Below are 22,445 nucleotides of genomic sequence, written 5' to 3' on the forward strand. Positions count from 1 at the left end.
CTGGACCTCATTCATAGATGTTAGGTTGTTTTATAAATGTATTTTAACTTTGTCTTAAATTTTCTTTTATTATCTATTAAGATAGATGTATATATATTCACTAAGCACTCGGCTTGTACTAGTCTACAACCGTAATAAATAAATTGAACAGATTATTAGTAATCTCTTGCCCATCTTGGACAGCAATGCTTAGATGGCAAGCTACCTACTTGCTTGCTGGGCCAGAAAGTACTAATCTGACTACTGAATCAGAAGCAGGAAGCTGTTTAGGGAGTCAAAGAACGACTGAAATATGACAGATGCTTTATGTCTGTCTTTGGTGCAGAGAATGTAGGGCAGGTGCCCATGGCAGACTATCATTTTCAAGGACAGTGTTTCAGGAATTAGGCACATTTGGGGATACAATTTTGACAACAGGTTTTTTGTTTTACAAATCAGTATTAAACAAATCATGGTATTCAACTGAGAGTTCTTAAAGGAACTCAAATGTGAATTTTCTGTTTTTATCAAATATATGGCCCAACGACCGATCATTGCACCAGGTAGTGGAAAGTGGTCAATCAGTGATATAAATTTTTAAAGAGGTAAGCAGATCAAATGGAAATTGCTTACCTCTGTGTAATCTCTGCGTAATCTCTACACTGGCCAAATTGGTGAACAGCATTATTAAAAATGAGATTGCGATAAGTTGAGAAGAACAGGTCTTGCTAAAGAAGAAATGTGGCTTTTTCAAAAGGAAGTCCCACAAGCCTATGTTTGTAGCTTGCTAAAGGACAGGAAGCAGAAATCACAAACAACTAAAACTTTTCTGTATAATGTACTCCTAAATAAGATGTGATCCAATGACAATAAAATATTAACAAATAAAAACTAAACAGCAGTTAAAATTACACAAAAGCAATAAAATCAACAAATACCACAATATACTTACAGTCACATTAAAAATATAACACTGATAAAGTCATGAAATCCTAAACCTACCTAACATCTAACTTTGCTAATAAGATTTACAGCAAAACAGTCACTGCCACTCCCCGCATCTGCTCCCAATCACTTTCACCAATCAGCCTGTGTTATTTAATCAATAGGTTTTCAAATTCTTCTTAACTGCATCCAAAGATGGGTGGACCTGGAGTAGGAAAAAATGGGCTGTTTTTCACAGTTGAAAAAATCCAGCTGAGATATAAATAGTGGAGTCCTGGTAAGATCAGAATTGAGAGCAGTGCTTGATTTATAATTTAGTGCTTTACATGCCATGCTGTATTAACTATCCCTGTTAAGATATAATTGCTGAAAATCAATAAACTGTTTATTAAAAATTAAAAGAGTTATGCTAGGTAAGTTTAGAACATGGACTCAGTCATCTTGTAGGACACAAACAGATATTTAATGCCAATTGTCAGAATTTTGTTCTATGAAATAATGTAATTTTAAAGTGTGTGTGTGTGTTTATTCATTTAGTCGCTTCCGACTCTTCGTGACTTCATGGACCAGCCCACGCCAGAGCTTCCTGTCGGTCGTCAACACCCCCAGCTCCCCCAGGGACGAGTCCGTCACCTCTAGAATATCATCCATCCACCTTGCCCTTGGTCAGCCCCTCTTCCTTTTCCCCTCCACTCTCCCTAGCATCAGCATCTTCTCCAGGGTGTCCTGTCTTCTCATTATGTGGCCAAAGTATTTCAGCTTTGCCTTGAATATCATTCCCTCAAGTGAGCAGCCTGGCTTTATTTCCTGGAGGATGGACTGGTTGGATCTTCTTGCAGTCCAAGGAACTCTCTGAATTTTCCTCCAACACCACAGTTCAAAAGCATCGATCTTCCTTCTCTCAGCCTTCCTTATGGTCCAGCTCTCGCAGCCATATGTTACTACGGGGAACACCATTGCTTTAACTATGCGGACCTTTGTTGTCAGTGTGATGTCTCTGCTCTTAACTATTTTATCGAGATTGGTCATTGCTCTTCTCCCAAGGATTAAGCGTCTTCTGATTTCCTGACTGCAGTCAGCATCTGCAGTAATCTTCGCACCTAGAAATACAAAGTCTTTCACTGCTTCTACATTTTCTCCCTCTATTTGCCAGTTATCAATCAAGCTGGTTGCCATAATCTTGGTTTTTTTGAGGAATTTTAAAGTAGGAATAATAAAAATACCTTTTGAAACTATCTATGGACCCAACTGCTGTCTCCTGACTATAACATGCTCTGAAGGAACGGAAGGGCAGAGGTGATAGCGTTCCTGGACGCTGGCATAACCCTATCAGTCTAGGTCTTTATTAACATGGGGGGCCTTGTAGTTCTATGGCTCAGGTATACTGTTGCTTGCAGCCTACACCTAGTTAATCACTCTGAGCACAGGTGATGATCTGTTATCTTTTGTGATGCAAAACTGTATTTAAATGAAACCAAATGAACATTCCTATTGGATCCAGCACCTTTGATAGCAAAGGTTAAACACCATCTGTTGGCATAACAGCTGCTCTGAGGTCATCATGCTGGCTGTCAAATGGTATGTGTGAAATAAAAGCAAAACAACCAGCAAGCTTTTCTCCCTCACAGGCAGATTTGAGGCAGCACATCTGGCGGAAAACAGCATCATTGTTGGATTCCGAACTAGAAGTCATTATTTGTCTTCAGGCTAGAATAGCTCAATTAACAATCAGCACAGTTTTGAATGAAAATTGATCTCCAAAATATGAAGTTAGCAGAATTTCATTTGCATGATTGCCATTCCGGTAAGGGTTCTGGAATACAGTTTACATTCCAAGCAATCTTTTGGGGTGAATAAAACATCTGAAGCCTACATATAACCTTCCTGCTATACAAATGGTTTCTTCTCAGTGGTTCCAATATAATGTTGCTGATGAGATATTCACTAATCTGTTATGTTGTTTGTTTGTTTAGACAGGGTTATGGTGGCTTGCTAAGGGAAGTCTTTTCTGCCCCACTGTGGGGTTTGGGGTATTTTTTATTAATTACTAGGCATTTTAGCCAGGAGTCATGCTAAGAAACAGCTGCAAGGACAAAGTTGGCACAACATGGGAAAAAGAAAGTTTATTGATGATACAGGACTGGGAGATTAAAACTGGGGAGTATGCAATGGCAAAATGGACATTAAATATCCATAATAGAAGTCTAACCAAATTTAAGCAGGAGTGGGTCCCTTGTATACTATGTATCACACAGCAAGGCAAATTTAGACATTTGGAATACGGTTTTTAGGAAAAGACTTATGAAACCAATGAAAAATAACAGATGAAATGACTTAAACAGACACTACATATTCAATGTAAAGTACAAATATTTAGGTTAGCGGCTGGGGAAACAAATGGAAGGGAAGGAGAGAAAGCATCATTAAAAGGCCTTCTATAATGTTTTGTATTCTGTGGTTGTTTTTTTCTTACTCTGTGCTTTGTGCTGCAACTTTCTAAAAATCTGTTAAAAGCTTAAATAAAAAAAGGAAAAAGCTTGCAGAAACTGAAAAAGACTAATGTTATGCATTCAAAAAGTATAATTAAACTATAAATTAAGAGGAAGTTCTCAAACAGATAGGTTTCTTTGGTCACATTTGAGACAGATTATTGATTATAAAATCTAGAAATGGAAAGGTCTTCTCAGAAAATCCTGCATCCAGAACCTAATACTTGTATGAGGTGGAAGGAAGGTAGATGGAGGGAGGGGAAGAAGGTAAGTAGATTATTGAATTAGATAAGACTTGTAATATTTGTTCTATGTTTGCATTATGACACTATACCTCTGATATAAGTCTAATAAATATACTTAGTGTCCCACCCCAATCAAAATTCTCTTTGTGGAATCTAGGAAGTGACTATTGAAGGCTGCTGGTGTTTATGGTCTCAAGAGGTGGAACTGCTGGCTGCAAGATCAGCTGAGATGGCACCAGTAAACAGTTGGCTAGAGATATGCAACTGTATAAAGTCAAAAGGTAAGGGTGAATGAACGCTGACTTTCTGTGTTTCCAAATGCTTTCTCCTGCTCAGGTTTTCTGGACATCTAACATTTTTTGTTACCACCTCTCCACCCCTAAAATTCAATTCCCCTCTCCTCCAGCCTTCTCATCTCTAGTTATAGCGTAACTCATTCATCCATATTTTTAAGAATTCCATTCAATGTGAACAACCATCTGTCTCAGGTTTTCTGTCATCCAGAATTTATATATACCCCTATCTCAGGTTTGCTGCTCCTGCTTACGTGGGAGCTACCTTGGATACCTATTGGATCCCTGACTCATTTCTTAAAGGCTGTGGTCATCCTCAAACTGATTCTGTCTCTCATAGCTATCTGCCCTCTTCCAATGGCTGGCTACTTGTGGCAGATACTCATGTGGAGTGAAGGTGAAATTGGGCAGTGTTTCTCTCACACAGGGTCACTTGTTTACATGAAAGTGAGAACTGGATGTGTCAGGAGAAGAATAAAAATAAGTTGAGCACAGGAGGAAGCATGTCTAGTAAAACAAGAAGAGAGTCAACAAATGTATTGATATTATTCTGATTTTATTGTATTTTATACTGTTTTATTGTGAACTGCCCAGGGTCCCCCGAGTGGGGGAGATGGGTGGTAATAAAAATATGACAAACAAACAAACAAACAAACAAACAAATAAATAAATAAGGATGGCTGTTGCATTGATGTGTATGTGTATTGTGAGACACCCAAGTCATTTGGAACCAGGCAGCATCAAATCAAATACATACATGCAAAAGTGGGTGACCAGTATGAAAGAAATACTTTGAGATGATTTGATCATTTAGAGAGACGGAATGAGGATCAAATTGCAAAATAGAAATTTGAAATAACAGTGAAGATGCTGAGAAGAAGACAAAGACATGGTTGGATGCAGTTGATGAGATCCTGAAAATGGGAGCAGTTTCAAGAACAAAAGGCAATATATGAAGCAGTGCATGGACTTGGTGGAAGCACTGGTGGTTTGCAAGGATAAATGGAAAGATAAAATACATGGTGTTGTTGTAAACTAGTTTTAGCTATCTTTCCTTTCCTTTTTCTTATTTAATGCTTTTAATCTCTCCATGGCTTACTATTCCTTACGTTTATTCTATGCTCGTACACTGTTGCTTATCCCAACTGGGAACTGCATAATTGGTAGATGTGCACTCATAGGAGAAAACAAATTATAATTCACCCAACAGAAATCACGCCTGTATTGGTTAAGAAGGCACCACAAAGAGAATGTGTAGAAATGCAGGGAGCTTGAAGATTTGTGTAATTGTTTTATATACAGTTCTTTCTGGTGATGGCTACAGAAGACATTACAAATATATCATTTAAATTCCCCTGCATCACAAAAGCAAGGTTGGTGATGCTTTATTGTTACAGGGGCGGAGTGCGAATGCTCACAGCTGATACCTAAGTCTAAAGCACAAAATATACATGTGGTACTTATTATGTATGGTGCAGATACATTAAATAGAAAGGCTTTCTCAAAATTTCTCAAAATCACTGACAGAATTATTGGCAAACAATTGGGATTTTATTTATTACAAGACAACATCATTCCAATAGGTCCCTAGACTTCACTGAACAATTTCTTACCTAAATAAATCATTCAGTCCGAACACATATAAATGCAATATGAGATTGAATTAAGCCCCCCACTGAAGAAGGGGGAAGGTATCTCTGATTGCATACTTCCTTACCCTGTCTGGATCTGAATGGCTATAGTCATACCTCTGGCTTTGTTCTACAGATAGAAAAAAAAGTAATGTAAAATTCAACCTGACATTATGAGGCACATTAAACATGTCTAGAATTTATGTGCCTTTTACATTTTTACAGCAATAATTCAACCAGGACCTCTCATTACTGCAGTAGCTGTAATGAGATAATTATGATCAAGAATACTGTAGCATCTGGAAAGCACAACAGTAGTGAAAAGAAAAAGAGGCATAGCCACTTGGTTTAATAATAAATGATAAATTACAGGGGCGTTTACCCCCCTATTATGTGTTCCTTGAAAATTGCTATTGCTTACTAATGTCTATAGTGTGGACCTAGCAATTCGATTGAAAGCATTTGTTTTGGTTTTTTTTAACACAAAGTAAAAGTCATTGCCCCAGCTATCCAAGAAATACTGCAAATATCTGCTGGATGGAAACTGACCTCCTATGACATGATAGAGAAAGGCAAGTTCAGGTTGTAAAATCTCAGAGGGGCCCAAGTGAGCAATTTGCTCCAGTGAGGTTTAGAATCCAAATTAAGCCCGCAGCGCTCACAGTGTCTCAGGCTGTATGTCTTACATTAGGAGTGGACAATGTTTTTCTAACTAGGAGAACTCTTCTTTTTACTTATTTCAGATGGCTGAGGTTATAGGGAAAAAATACCAGACACGTAGTAATGACACAGGTGGGCAGGATTTTAGTTCCAAATCCTCCCTCTTTTAATTGATCGATTGATTATGTGCCATCAGGTCGTTGTTGGCTCCTAGCAACCACATAGATAGATTTTCTCCATGACTACCTGTCCCTAACCTGGTCTTTCAGGTCTTCTGACAGTGCACTCATTGCCACTGTATCCGAGTCCGTCCACCTTGCTGCTGATCATCCTCTTCTTTTCTTTCACTCCGCCTTTTCCAGCATTAGAGCCTTCTCCAGATTGCTGGTCTTCATGTAATGTATCTGAAGTAGAATAATTTGAGCCTGGTCATTTGTGCCTCTGGGTTTATTTATTCAGTGATCCATTTGTTTTCTTGGCTGTCCATGATATTCTCAGGAGTTTTCTCCAACACCAAAACTCAAAAGCGTCCATACTTTTTCTATTCTGCTTCTTCGAAGCACACTTCCCTCTTTGGGGGAATTTTTTAAAAAAGTTGTAAGTACATTAAACTTTCTGCTAAAAATTAACAGAACATTCTGCTGCAATTATTTCATCTTCTCCTGATGAAATTTGTTGGAACAATTTTGGAGGTTGTTGGAAAAATTTTGGGCATGCAAAAAATGGGGGATGAGTATGATCCGTGGCCGGAAGTTCCCTTCCCTTCTATACAGAGTGATAAGCTTAAATAGCCTATTTATCTGTTTCTTTCTGCCTTATAAGATATACAGTACCTATGGGATAAAAGTGTCTCCTCCATTTCCACTCAGTTCACTCTTGGTCTGGTGAATTGCTGAAGGCCCTATGTGATGAGACTAAGACCTCCTCAAGGGCCTTGAGTTCGGGTGCTGTCTGTTCTGGGAACTCTTGAACAGGAACCTCTTAACAGAGATGGGCTCCAGCTCAAGCCCATTTTTAGGACCTGTATCTTTATCTTTGCTTCCAGTGGCCTTTGTTCTCACCCCTTTCATCAGGAAAGAGTCAGATGAGGGTGTCAGGGAGCATCCATGAAAATTGGAAATGACTAGCCTACAAATCCTGCATGTTCTAAGGAAACAAAGAAGCTAGATGGTGTTGCCAAATGCTGTTGCTTTCAGATGTTGTCATCTGAAAGATGTGGGTGAGTGGGCACACATCTCACTTCAAGAAATCTCCCAGGATCTAGATGCACATCTTTTTTTCCTCTTTGCACAGGACTGACTTCAGCAAAGGATCGTTACCTTGTTGTGGTGCTGGGGCTTGAGCACCTCAATGATGCCATGAGCTAAACCGTGAAGGGCCACCCAAGACGGGAAGGTCATGACAGAGAGGTCAGACTAAATGCGATCCCTGGGGAAGGTAATGGCAACCCACCCCAGTATTCTTGCCGTGAAAACTAAATGGATCAGTACAACCAGAGATATGTCGGTATACCATCGGAAGATGAGACCCCCAGGTCGGAAGATGGTCAAAATGCTACTGGGGAGGAACAGAGGATGAGTTCAACTAGCCCCAGACGGGATGACGCACCTAGCTCAAAGCCGAAAGGACGGCTAGCGGCCGACGGTTCTGGTGGTGAACGGCGAATCCGATGTTCTAAGGATCAACACACCATTGGAACCTGGAATGTAAGATCTATGAGCCAGGGCAAATTGGATGTGGTTATTGGTGAGATGTCAAGATTAAAGATAGACATTCTGGGCATCAGTGAACTGAAATGGACTGGAATGGGCCACTTCACATCAGATGACCACCAGATCTACTACTGTGGACAAGAGGACCACAGAAGAAATGGAGTAGGCTTCATAATTAATAGTAAAGTGGCTAAAGCAGTGCTTGGATACAACCCAAAAAACGACAGAATGATCTTAATTCGAATTCAGGGCAAGCCATCTAACATCACAGTGATCCAAATATACGCCGCAACCACAAATGCTGAAGAAGCTGAAGTAGAGCAGTTCTATGAGGATCTGCAGCACCTACTGGACAACAAGCCTAAAAGAGATGTTATTTTCATCACAGGAGACTGGAATGCTAAGGTGGGCAGTCAAATGACACCTGGAATTACAGGTAAGTATGGCCTGGGAGAACAAAATGAAGCAGGACATAGGCTGATAGAATTTTGCCAAGACAATTCACTCTGCATAACAAACACCCTCTTCCAACAACATAAGAGACGGCTTTATACATGGACTTCACCAGATGGACAACACCGAAATCAGATTGACTACATCCTTTGCAGCCAAAGGTGGCGGACATCTGTACAGTCGGTAAAAACAAGGCCTGGAGCTGACTGTAGTTCAGATCACGAACTTCTTATTGCACAATTTAGGACCAGACTAAAGAGATTAGGGAAGACCCACAGATCAGCTAGATATGAGCTCACTAATATTCCTAAGGAATATGCAGTGGAGGTGAAGAATAGATTTAAGGGACTGGACTTAGTAGATAGGGTCCCGGAAGAACTATGGACAGAAGTTGGCAGCATTGTTCAGGAGGTGGCAACAAAATACATCCCAAAGAAAGAGAAAACCAAGAAGGCAAAATGGCTGTCTGCTGAGACACTAGAAGTAGCCCAAGAAAGAAGGAAAGCAAAAGGCAACAGTGATAGGGGGAGATATGCCCAATTAAATGCAAAATTCCAGAGGTTAGCCAGAAGAGATAAGGAATTATTTTTAAACAAGCAATGCACAGAAGTGGAAGAAGACAATAGAATAGGAAGGACAAGAGACCTCTTCCAGAAAATTAGAAACATTGGAGGTAAATTCCAGGCAAAAATGGGTATGATCAAAAACAAAGATGGCTAGGACCTAACAGAAGAAGAAGAGATCAAGAAAAGGTGGCAAGAATATACAGAAGACCTGTATAGGAAGGATAACAATATTGGGGATAGCTTTGATGGTGTGGTCAGTGAGCTAGAGCCAGACATCCTGAAGAGTAAGGTTGAATGGTCCTTAAGAAGCATTGCTAATAACAAGGCAGCAGGAGACAACGGCATCCCAGCTGAACTGTTCAAAATCTTGCAAGTTGATGCTGTCAAGGTAATGCATGCTATATGCCAGCAAATTTGGAAAACACAAGAATGGCCATCAGATTGGAAAAAATCAATTTATATCCCCATACCAAAAAAGGGAAACACTAAAGAATGTTCAAACTATCGAACAGTGGCACTCATTTCACATGCCAGTAAGGTAATGCTCAAGATTCTGCAAGGTAGACTTCAGCAATTCATGGAGCGAGAATTGCCAGATGTACAAGCTGGGTTTAGAAAAGGCAGAGGAACTAGAGACCAAATTGCCAATATCGGCTGTATAATGGAAAAAGCCAGGGAGTTTCAGAAAAACATGTATTTCTGTTTTATTGACTATTCTAAAGCCTTTGACTGTGTGGACCATAACAAATTGTGGCAAGTTCTTAGCGGTATGGGGATACCAAGTCATCTTGTATGCCTCCTGAAGAATCTGTATAACGACCAAGTAGCAACAGTAAGAACAGACCACGGAACAGACTCGTTTAAGATTGGGAAAGGAGTACGGCAGGGCTGTATACTCTCACCCTACCTATTCAACTTGTATGCAGAACACATCATGCGACAAGCTGGCCTTGAGGAATCTAAGGCTGGAGTTAAAATCTCTGGAAGAAACATTAACAATCTCAGATACGCAGATGATACCACTTTGATGGCTGAAAGCGAAGAGGAACTGAGGAGCCTTATGATGAAGGTGAAAGAAGAAAGTGCAAAAGCTGGCTTGCAGCTAAACCTCAAAAAAACCAAGATTATGGCAACCAGCTTGATTGATAACTGGCAAATAGAGGGAGAAAATGTAGAAGCAGTGAAAGACTTTGTATTCCTAGGTGCAAAGATTACTGCAGATGCTGAGTGCAGTCAGGAAATCAGAAGACGCTTAATCCTTGGGAGAAGAGCAATGACAAATCTCGATAAAATAGTTAAGAGCAGAGACATCACACTGACAACAACGGCCCGCATAGTTAAAGCAATGGTGTTCCCTGTAGTAACATATGGCTGCGAGAGCTGGACCATAAGGAAAGCTGAGAGAAGGAAGATCGATGCTTTTGAACTGCGGTGTTTGAGGAAAATTCTGAGAGTGCCTTGGACTGCAAGAAGATCCAACCAGTCCATCCTCCAGGAAATCAAGCCAGACTGCTCACTTGAGGGAATGATATGAAAGGCAAAACTGAAATACTTTGGCCACATAATGAGAGGACAGGACACCCTGGAGAAGATGCTGATGCTAGGGAGAGTGGAGGGCAAAAGGAAGAGGGGCCGACCAAGGGCAAGGTGGATGGATGATATTCTAGGGGTGACGGACTCGTCCCTGGGGGAGCTGGGGGTGTTGACGACCGACAGGAGGCTCTGGCGTGGGCTGGTCCATGAAGTCACGAAGAGTCGGAGGCGACTAAATGAATAAACAACAAGTACAGGACTGAATTGCTAAAGAAAATTAAATACATTCAGAGCCCTTCCATGCCTTAGGTAATTCTGCAGCAATGGTGCATTTTCTCATTTGTTGTCTAGTTTTGTCTTTCAGGGTTGTATTTATTGTTGCCGAAAATCCTTTCAAACTTAATTCTTGGACAGTTGGAGAAGGAATACAGCAGATGACCAACCTGGTGACAAGTTAGTTCCCTCAGATTGAACAACAATGTATATATAGGACTGCAGTCTTATATTATCCTGTTTTAAAGCAACATTTTCAATTTAACTCCCTCTTCCAATAACCAGGAACAGATTCCCAAAAATATATAGTATAAGACTTTACTATAGACCAGTGTTTCTCAACCTTTGCAACTTGTCCACAACCTGTGTGGACTTCAACTCCCAGAATTCCCCAGGAATATAACATCTTTGATGGATAATTTTTTTTTCTGTTCAATCGTATCCAACTGCAAGTCCCTGCAGTTTTCTTGGCAAGGTTTTTCAGAAGTGGTTTGCCATTCCTTCTTCCTATGGCTGAGAGAGAATGACTCACCAAAGGTTGCCCATCTGGCTTTGTGTCTAATGCAGGACTAGAACTCCCGGTCTTCTGGTTTCTAGCCTGATGCCTTAATTACTACCCCAAACTGTCTCTCTATTAAACATTAGCAAACATCAAAATAGTTAACTGGCAAAACAGGACAAAAGGGAAAGAGAGACATGAATAACAGGCAAGAGATAAAAGGTCAGAGGGCTTAATAATGTAACGATCTACAATTTCAGCACTGAATTTTCCAGAGCCCCTGGAAACGGGACTGGAAGTAATTAGCATGGACAGTCCCAAAGGGAGAGACCTTTGGTTATTCCAGCTTTAACCTCTTTAGGTACATAACAATAGCAGGATAAAGATGCAAAGTAGGACCCCAGGAGATCCCTCCCCTAACCTGCACCTTGAAAGAAGCCATTTGATGGAGAGGGATGAGGTACCTAACACTTTGGACACAATGGCTACACATAGCTTTTTAAAGACTAATAGAATTTGATTTATGTACTTTTCTGGTTTTGGCACCTTTCTTGGACAATCTTCAAACTACCATAATCAAGTTTTGATTTGATTTCTAGCAACACAACTCCTTGGATAGAGTTCATTCCTCTTATACTATGTAAAGCATCATGAAGGTGGAATAACAATAATAAACTGAAATGTCCTGAAAAGGACTCTGGTTGTTTTTATTGTTTGATCTTCAGAAATGGACCTAACTGTAGGTAGATATACAGTTAACATTGAGGCTGAGGGTTTGAATGCCTGTGTCCAATAAGATTCATCTAATGGGCTTCTGCACAATAATATTTTATGCTAAGTAATTATTGTTTGGAAATTCTGCCAGATAACAATATACTTTTGTCTTCATTTGGCTGTATGCTGGATATTGATAGATTCAAGAATGATTACCTCATATATACACATCTGTTTGGTGTCTGTTGTAATGTTGTGCTAAATTAGATCATTCCATGAATTTTTCAGTACCTTTTGCTTTTCTTTAAAAAAAAGAATTACAGTTAAATTTTGCTGGATAATGGTTATATTCACAGAACTGAATCAGTGGTACTGATTTTCTCTATATAGGCAATCCTAGCATGTACTCTTTTCCCGATGCATTTGTCCCACCAAAAACGCAAAAGTAGCGTGTCCTGCTTTGGGAGTGTGGTTTAGACACCATATGGCAGAATTGTCATGATATCATAATATTGCTGAGTTCCAGAAGGAATCAAACAGTAACCAGCTCAAAAGAAAGGCATGTGAGGCAAACCACTATTGCTATCATCATCCATCTAGATACAAACAAAACTCTGTAGAGAAATCTAAATGAGGCAGCTCTGGAATCAGACAGAAACCAGATGGAAAGACTGGAAACAACAAACCTGTTTTGGCTAGAATTTCTTGGCAAGGGGGAAGGCTGCTTCATTAAAATTTGAGAATCTCGCACTGCAGCTCCTTCTCAAGGAGGCCTCAAACACTTCAGAATGGCAGGGCCCAGAGAAAGTTCTCCTTTGCCTCACAGAGAGCCTGAACACAACAGCCCTTCCACAGGAGACTTTTTCTGGCACGGGTTACTGGACACCATCTCAGCAACTTCACAACGCTGGCAACAAGCCAGAGTTAGCATGCTTAAGCAGCCAATAGCTGCTCTCCATCCTTGGGAAACCAACCGTTTTTCTGTGCCTCTGCTTCAGGTGGAACACGCGTTCCAGCTTATTTCTCCTGTAGCTTGTTTTTTCATTGGAGAGCTTGCCCCTGTGCCAAGTCTTGCATTTCATGCTCACTCAGCCACTGATAGTAAGCTAATGGAAGCTGCTTATGATCTGCAGTAGGTGAGAAGGAAAAGCAGGACCAGTTGACTTATGGGTGTTGCCTAAATTAGGTAACGAGGCTTCCAAAAATTGGTTCCAGCTTATCTTCTCCCCATTCCCAAGCACAGAACACCAGCCACAGGGCTCATTCCCTCCTCACACCTGTCCCACATTTAAAAACATGGGGGCCTGAAACATTTCAAATGTGTTTTTCAACCTAATAAAGACATAATTATTCCAAGCTGCACAGATCACTGGCCTCCCATTGAAGCCAATTTAGTGGCCTGCTAGAATCACTGAAATGGAGCACAGCTTATAACACAGCAGAGAAGCTGGCACAGAAAAAGAATATATCTTTAAAATAGCTTCAGTGAGCACATCAGAGAAACTCAGGTTATTGATCTTACATATTCAGCCCTCCCAAGCATAAAGAATCACACGCTTAGACAGATTAGGTTAAGATAAATAAAAGGATTTCTTACTGACTTTATTGTTGCTTCTGTTACATCCATTTTGGTGGAAAAGATGAAGTTCCTTTGTTATTCTTTCTTTCTAAATACATAGATTGCTCTAAACTCTCAGCCCTACAGCTGCTAACAGCTGTGTGGAAGAAAGAGGCAGAATTCTTCATCTAGGCCCAAGCACACGGCCCTGATGAGTGGAGAGCAGAGCAGCATGCTTGCTTCTCCCTGGGTGAAGAAGGGGAAAGAGGAAGTGGGTGTGGCAAGAAACAGCTTCCTCAGAGTTGCATTGTGGGACAGCTCAATTTACATGCTAATTCACATGCTAATGAGGCATGCTGGATTTGTCAGGACTTCCAACACCCATCACAAGGCTTCATCCTCCTGCAGGAAGCAGAAGAGGCAGCCTGGAGAGGGCATGCAGATTTAGTGTTTAAATTCATAGGCATAGCCACAATACAAAGATTAAGGTTGGCAACCCAGACTCTTGATGGCAGAGACAATAGATGGACAGCCACTGAGAGCAGAATCAATTTTAGTGCTTCTAGCACTGAAGATGTTGCTTAGTCAGTCAATGAAATGTCTGCAAACAAACAACCAAGCTCAGAGAGCACCAGGGAGTCCACAGTTCAACCATGAGCTACAGATACTCTTTTTTATTGGAACTGGTTTCGCAGTGCACAGACCCACTGCAACTGACAATCCAACATCACACGAAACACATACCACTCTGTGGAAGTGCTTCCTTGCAAATGCACATTGTCTCGGGAATCAGATGGCTGCAGTTACATGATCCAGAAGTAGGTTGGAGACAAGGGACACTTTCATTCCCTACCTCTAAATGCCGGTAATACCAATTGCTGGGATAATACCCCTGAGTTTATAGTGTGTTGGGAATGGCTTGCATATCAGATGGGTTGTGGCTTGGCAAGGCTCATTGTTTCTTTTCCTTAAACACAAAACTAGAACCAACATGGAATATCACCACCTGGGCAGACTGCTAGCAGTAGTTGGCCTCTAGTTTCCAGTTGTCCAATCCTGCTTTCTAAAATTGGACCCTGCTAATGGACTCAGACAATGAAAGAGCCAACTTCCACTGAACTAGAAAGGAGGGCGCAGGCCTGCCCAAATCTCCCTGAGCTTTTGCCAACTTGCTCTACTTTCCTTAAGAAGCAACTTCTTGTTAAGCAAACCTGCTGCTGGTTCTGTCATGACAAATGACAACTCTTTACAATTCCAAATTTCTATACTATTATTGTGTCACACCTCCCATTGTGTTATCTAATGGTCTACATTGAAATAACAGGTTGCCCACTTTGTTCCCAATATCAAAACTCTAATACTTTGTTTTCCTGATACTCTATTGTCTTTTAGTTCTGAAGCTGGCATAGCCATCGCTTCAGGTACACAGGAGCACTCCATGATGCTGTCTGGTGTCAAAAGCATTTCCACTAGCTGCCTTTCCGGTTTATGTCAAAGCTCTTTAGCCCACCATTCTAAGATCCAGAATGGAGACAGTCTAGTTTTTAATTCACTGTCATGATCGTGCCTACAAATGAACTGGGCCTTGATTCTGACCAGAATGATTTTAAAGCTGGTATTGCACCAGTTTTGGATCACAGAGCAATGCATGGTATTAAGAGATATATAATGGCATGCATGCAACTAGTTTCAAATAAGGTACCCTTTAGACATGCTGGATTTCAAATCCTAATTTTTGCTGCCAACGTAAGTTACTATACTGATTGGCCATTATGGGGTTTGAGCTCCAGCCCATTGGGAAACTATGAGGTTTGCAATTGCTTTGCTATATACCTTTGCTAGAGACCACAATGCACTCCCCGTTTTGTTCAATCACATCAATTATGTTTATTTACATATTAAAAAAGTTCATACAAATGATTTCACCTCTGCAAAAATGTAACATAGGAACTTAAAAAAACAATAAACAATTTTGAATCTTGATATTAGGATAAATCTACTTATGAAGTTATAGGAATAGTGGATATTGTTGGGTGTATTTGAAATTGTGGAATAAGATCAAGGGTGACATCACAAACAAATGCTATAGTGGGTTATCAATTGCCAAAATGGCAACTGTGGTAGATGCAATTAGCCACAGAATGACAAGTGGGTGTGCCAGGTATTCATGTAACCTGGAAGTGATTGGATAGAAAGCGGGTGGAATATGAGTCCCAGAACTCAAACTTACAATTTTCTCACTTGGCATTACCCCAGCAAATTGTGGCTGCTTCCACATGTGAGATCTACACTGATTGGTGCTATGTCCCTGTGACCCATGATGCCATGGGGTCTGTGGAAGCCTTCTGCAGCTGGACCAGTTAATTTTCAGCTCAGCTGCCTTTCCAAAGGAAACAGCCAGGAATGTGTTGCCATGGTTCCTCAGGAGGGCCACACAGGTAATTTCCCATTGGCAGAAACTCCTGCCTCATTTTATCACTGGCTCCTCAGTTTCCCCTCATGGCAGTTATTCCCTCATTGTGTCTGTTGCTTTGAAGGTGGTTTTGCCACTTCATTGTATTGTAGGCCTTTGTTTATTTTCCTTAACGTGGAAACTCAAGCTGGTGATAGAAGAACAAAGGTGGGGATAGAGTGCTGTCATTTTTCGTATTTCCCCATTGGCTGGTTAGAATCCTACCCATGGAATGCAGGACTCTCACTTACTTGCAATCCATCTTACTTGCTAGGACTATTTCTGGATCTGGTGACAACCAAAAGCAATGTTGTATTATTTTAACAGATGGTTAGTTCTTTGTATTGATGCTTTCTTGGTTGCCTGAACACCACCACCGTGAATGACAATAATAACACATTTCTATGGGACAGCTTCTGGGGGAAGGACCTTGCTTGTGTAGGATCAACTTCCATGGAGGGAAGGTGAAGCCTCTGACTTTCAGGGTTAGCATTTAAGCATGTCCTTTGTCCTGAGAGTTACAATCAGTATATGTAAATGTAGAGCACTATTTCACTTCTGCCATATGTGCTCCATGTGGGCCGCATTCACAATATGTATGTGTGTACATGCACGCATGAATGAATGTAGAAGAAACCCGTTCACTTCTATGGCAAGGAAAGTAAGCAATTAACACTTTCAAATATTGATAATGAAGCTGTTAAATGGGATGGAAAATCTGTATGCTCACTGCCAAGAAATTAGGCCATTGGAGAGTCATTTGGAGCCTATATTAGCTCAGTATTAACTATATTAACTCTCTCAAAGCTTGGCTGAACTAGAGCACAATTCCAGAACTTAAATACCTTACACAGAATAGGAGGAAAGCCAATAATTTCCTGTAGAGTCCAATGAAAGCCATAAAGTCAGTCCAACTAAGCTAGTTACATCTTCTGTAGGATCTTGTGCTTGTGTAGGATCTTGAGTTCTAGATCATAGGTAGACTTCATTGCACAGGGAAGGGTGCGACTTCATTGCACAGAGAAGAGAGAAAGCATCTTGGCCTCCTCCCTGGATGTGGTTAGGGAATTTTTTTTTCTTTTCACCCTCATCATAACAATAGTTTCCTAGTCTTAAAAGTGTCTAAGTGTAAAGTAAAGCAAGTCTTTGGGGGGAAGCTGACTTGTTTGGCCCAATCAAGAGGTATTCTCTTCCACTGATATAGCTAGGCAAGGTCTAGGTCGAGCCAGTAAAGTCAGCGTGTCAGTGAATAGACATATAAACTGAATAAATAATTAAATATATCAGAAAGTGCTGGAACCTACTTTTTCAATGACTGTATGCTTGAATGATAAAAGAGTTAGATAGTATTAACTGGTCAATAAGTCTGTGCAGATCCTTTGAAGAGGCAAAGCCCCCCTCTGGATCTATGGTATGTAGAATCCACAGCCTTTCTAAGGGCTCATCCATCCTGCAGTGGAAGGAGGTATGTTAGATGGGAGGAAAGTATGTCAATATCAAAAGTACAGCCCCTGCTGCCCTCATAGCCAAACTTTATTGCAACATGGCCAATCAAAGTGGCCATCCTCGCAAAATGTAAGGTAGGATAGTTTGATGCCATTCTTCCCCCTGCCACCTGTGTCACCAGATGTTCCCCTGAACTTGAAATGGAGATGGCTTAGTAGGTATGGTGGGCAGGTGGTATCCCCAGCTTCTGAGATTGACATGTTCCGTCAGGCTCACTTCATTGAGGATTAGTTTAGCAAGTGGAGAATTGAGGAGACCATCTTGTGGGTTTGTTGACCTGTGTTTTGGTCTTGAGAAAAAATAGCTGTCCAAAAGCCAGGCTCTTTTAAGGATCACTCTGGGGTCGCTGAAAGAACTGATGGCATCAGGTCATTTGCAGTTTCACCAGCAGCTGTTGATTGCCTCCCATTCTGAATGGGTTCATAATACATACTTGTGTTAAATTAATATGATTAGTATGCTCAGGAAAATGGAAGGTTCTTTCTTCATTGGTGTTTGCGAAGGAAGTTTTTCTTCCCAAATGGCCAGTGTTGCTCATTCACTGTATTTGAAAAAAAGCACTGTTCTTTCCATCTAATGTTCCTTTATAGTTGTTGCTTACCAATGGGAATTTTGACCTTCAGACAGACCTGCATTCAGTCCAACATGAGTTCAATATTCCTGTCTCCAATCCTATCCTCCAAAAGAAACAGGCTGTGCAGGCAAGATGTATGGCCTCTTTTGTAACCAAAGCCAAAATGGTTTTGGAGGCAAACAAACCAGTAGCTGAATGGAGGGGTGGTCCTTTATTCCAACTGGAGCCCAGCTGATTTCTTACCTCCAGATGTCAGAATGGACACATAGGAGGCCTTCTACTGAGGCTGAGGCAGGCTAGCACATGATAAATGGTGAGGACATGTCTTGAAGAAGTAGTTCAAGGGACATCTTCATGCCATGACAAGCAGGATACTTGGATGAGCCCATAGGCTCAGTGTGACTGCTTCATGGCTGCTTGAGATTTCCTATACATTCATGTGCTTGCACAGAAGCCCCTTGTGCTGATATAGCTGGCAAAAAGCACTGAAGGATCTGAAGAGCGTGTAAAAAAGCTTAAACAAGTATTTGGGAAGAAAAGATAAGTTCTGATTTATTGAGGCTTTCTAGCAAGGGGCAAACTTATTCAGTTTCCAGAGGGGGCTGCTAACTTTTATGAAATAACATAGAAAACTTTACCCATTAATCCTGGATTATTTAACCTGTAGCCATATTAATTGATTGCTACATTGGTATGGAATCCATCACACATAAATGTACTTTAGAAAGAGAGTAAAATCTATTTGCTGCTACTCTGTTTGGGAGAGGGGGGAGTTAAATGAATGGAGCATACTGATATACCTAAATCTATGTTGAAAAGTCATATCTAGAAAATATGTACACTTACACAGAGTCCAGATCATTCTGGTGGTTACTGAAATCCCTTAAGTTGACCAGGAACTGTCAAAACATGGGGAAACCCCCCATATTTTATGCTTGTTGTCCCAAATTCCATACTTAGCTGCTATCCATTGAAGCACCGTGATACTGGACCCACTGAGCTTATATCCATGGTTCTTGGGTCCAACTGCAGCCCAGCTGATTGCCATTGTCTAAGGCAATTTTCAACTTTCAGTTTAAAAAGTCCAGGAAGAGATATGTGTTGTCTTTATAAAACTGTACAGTGTTTGTTATGTACCTTCAGTCAGCAGATCTTTACTTTTTTTCACCTCACGTTTGACATTTGGGTCTATGTGGTCTCATTTATTAACTGGAAGATTCTTTCCACCACAAGGCCAGAAAAAATGCCTTTAAACCAGATTTAAAAAACCCACAATACAAAGCAATTTATAACCCTATTACACAGCCAAGACCTAATGGTCTGTCTTAGGAACCGACCCATTGTTTCTGTCTCCAGCTGTCGCTTTGATTGAATAGCTTGGTTACTCTTTCCTGCCATTAAGTAGAAAAACACAACTGGCTTTTTATGTCATCGAATGCCTATAATCTTTGGAACTAATTTGAGCCACTTGAAAATAAAGGTCACCAGAGGCGGCTGGATTCCTTGACAGCCTGCAGTGTGGTACTGAGCTCTCCGCAGCTTGGCTTGGCTTTTGAGTAACCCCGCATACAGAAGAGAAAGCGATGGCAAGCTGCTGGCAAGCTGACTCTTCTGTCCCTTTGCTCAATGCCACAGACCTACAGCAGCTTTGAGTGCCATTTGGCTTCTTCTAGGGAATAACTTGTAAAATGAGCTTTACATTTCTGCAGCTGTTCCTTTGCTTTTAGCTGTGCTAATTATGACTAAGGGGCCTGTTCCTTTGAACACGTTCTGCCTTTAGCATGCTCTTGATACTTTGTTTCTGTCTATTTTATGTGAGTAAGGACTTTTAATAGCCCATAAATTGCCAACGGACTCTGGCACCGTCTGACTTTATAACTGCGATGTGCGATGTATGTCAGCTACTTCCTCCAGTGATAATGAGACTGTTAGTGGCAGTCACTGGGGACAGCCCTTAAACTCAGTTTCCATTGGGTTTGTCCCCAAATGGAAAAATCCTGAATGGAGCCTCAAAAGGGCATTGCCCACATTTAACGGTCTGTAAAGAAAGCTACTGGAAATGTAGGTGAAGGTTTATTAGCTACATAAATTTGGGGCATTCCTGCTGATAGTGGGGGAATGACAACTCTTTCCTCTGGTTGCTAAGAAATTAAGTTGCATTTGTCCTGGATCCTCAGATGCTCTGGTGCCCAGAGATGACAGATGATATTTTCTGCATAGGTGGGGAGAGTTTGATTGTTAGGGACTCTGAACAAAGGTAGGCAGTAATGAGAACAATCACTAAAAAAAAACCAAGAACTATGTAGAACTCTTCTATCTTTTTGATGGTGTGGATAAAACTAGTTTGTCATGGTAATATGATAATTTACTTATTTAAAATATTTGTAAGTGAACTGTAACAGCAAAAATGTTCCGGGGATGACTTACATACATAAAAAAGGATGAAATATTAATAGAAACAAAGTTAAAATCAACAGGAAACCTAGATTCCACCCATTTATGTCTGTGATTGTGTGTGAAAGATGTGACAATCAGCATATTCTTAGAGATAGATATCCGCCACAGGAGTTGCCTGATATATTGTTTATGGATGTTGTTTCTTTTAATTTTGAGTTGCTTCTTGTAATCATTGGTTTTTTGTTTGGTTTTTATTGGATGTACACTGCCCAGAATTGTGATTGTGGGAGTTGGGAAGCTCTATAATATCTTCAAATAATATTACATTCATTAAAACAGGTCTTGTAATTGGAATTCTGGATCAGTTCATCTCTATTCAGCATCAGGAGGTGTCTTTTCTTACTCTGACTAGTCACAGGTCCGATGCTTATTCTTTCCTCCTTGAAAATGATAATATGCTCCTTCAGGAAATGTGCTCCTTTTGCATAGTTTAATTTACTTCAGGAGCTTGGGGTTTGTGTTTTAGCTAGACACAAATGCTGAATTCCAAAGATATTAGCATGTGTCCAGCTACTGAACAAGAGGCAACATATTATCCATCACAGTTTTAACTAATAATATTTCCAACATTTCTTTAGCTTGAAAGGCAGAAGAACCCACATCTATTAATGTCATTAATATTTAACCACTAATCAGTGTCATACAATGTCCAGAAGTAGGAACATGTTGAGGGAAAAGTGTGCAAAACATTTTTTTTTTTGGAGACCAGTGGACTGTACATCAGGTCTAGAGAAACAGTATCACTCTATGTTCCTTCTGTAAAAGCAATGTTGGGAGTTGTCATCAGCAATGGCCACAACTCTCCTACCCCTCCTTTTACCAGTAAAGATTGTTGTTGTTCTTTATTCATTTAGTTGCTTCCAACTCTTCGTGACTTCATGGACCAGCCCACGCCAGAGCATCCTGTCAGTCGTCAACACCCCCAGCTCCCCCAGGGACGAGTCCGTCACCTCTAGAATATCATCCATCCACCTTGCCCTTGGTCGGCCCCTCTTCCTTTTGCCCACCACTCTCCCTAGCATCAGCATCTTCTCCAGGGTGTCCTGTCTTCTCATTATGTGGCCAAAGTATTTCAGTTTTGCCTTTCATATCATTCCCTCAAGTGAGCAGTCTGGCTTGATTTCCTGGAGGATGGACTGGTTTGATCTTCTTGCAGTCCAAGGCACTCTCAGAATTTTCCTCCAACACCACAGTTCAAAAGCATCGACCTTCCTTCGCTCAGCCTTCCTTATGGTCCAGCTCTCGCAGCCATATGTTACTACGGGGAACACCATTGCTTTAACTATGCGGACCTTTGTTGGCAGTGTGATGTCTCTGCTCTTAACTATTTTATCGAGATTTGTCATTGCTCTTCTCCCAAGGATTAAGCGTCTTCTGATTTCCTGACTGCAGTCAGCATCTGCAGTAATCTTCACACCTAGAAATACAAAGTCTTTCACTGCTTCTACATTTTCTCCCTCTATTTGCCAGTTATCAATCAAGCTGGTTGCCATAATCTTGGTTTTTTTGAGGTTTAGCTGCAAGCCAGCTTTTGCACTTTCTTCTTTCACCTTCATCATAAGGCTCCTCAGTTCCTCTTCACTTTCAGCCATCAAAGTGGTATCATCTGCATATCTGAGACTGTTAATGTTTCTTCCAGTGATTTTAACTCCAGCCTTGGATTCCTCAAGCCCAGCATGTCGCATGATGTGTTCTGCGTACCAGTTGAATAGGTAGGGTGAGAGTATACAGCCCTGCCATACTCCTTTCCCAATCTTAAACCAGTCTGTTGTTCCGTGGCCTGTTCTTACTGTTGCTACTTGGTCGTTATACAGATTCTTCAGGAGGAATACAAGATGACTTGGTATCCCCATACCACTAAGAACTTGCCACACGTTGTTATGGTCCATACAGTCAAAGGCTTTAG

Source organism: Candoia aspera, chromosome 2 (assembly GCF_035149785.1).
Source record: "Candoia aspera isolate rCanAsp1 chromosome 2, rCanAsp1.hap2, whole genome shotgun sequence".
Lineage (NCBI taxonomy): Eukaryota > Metazoa > Chordata > Lepidosauria > Squamata > Boidae > Candoia > Candoia aspera.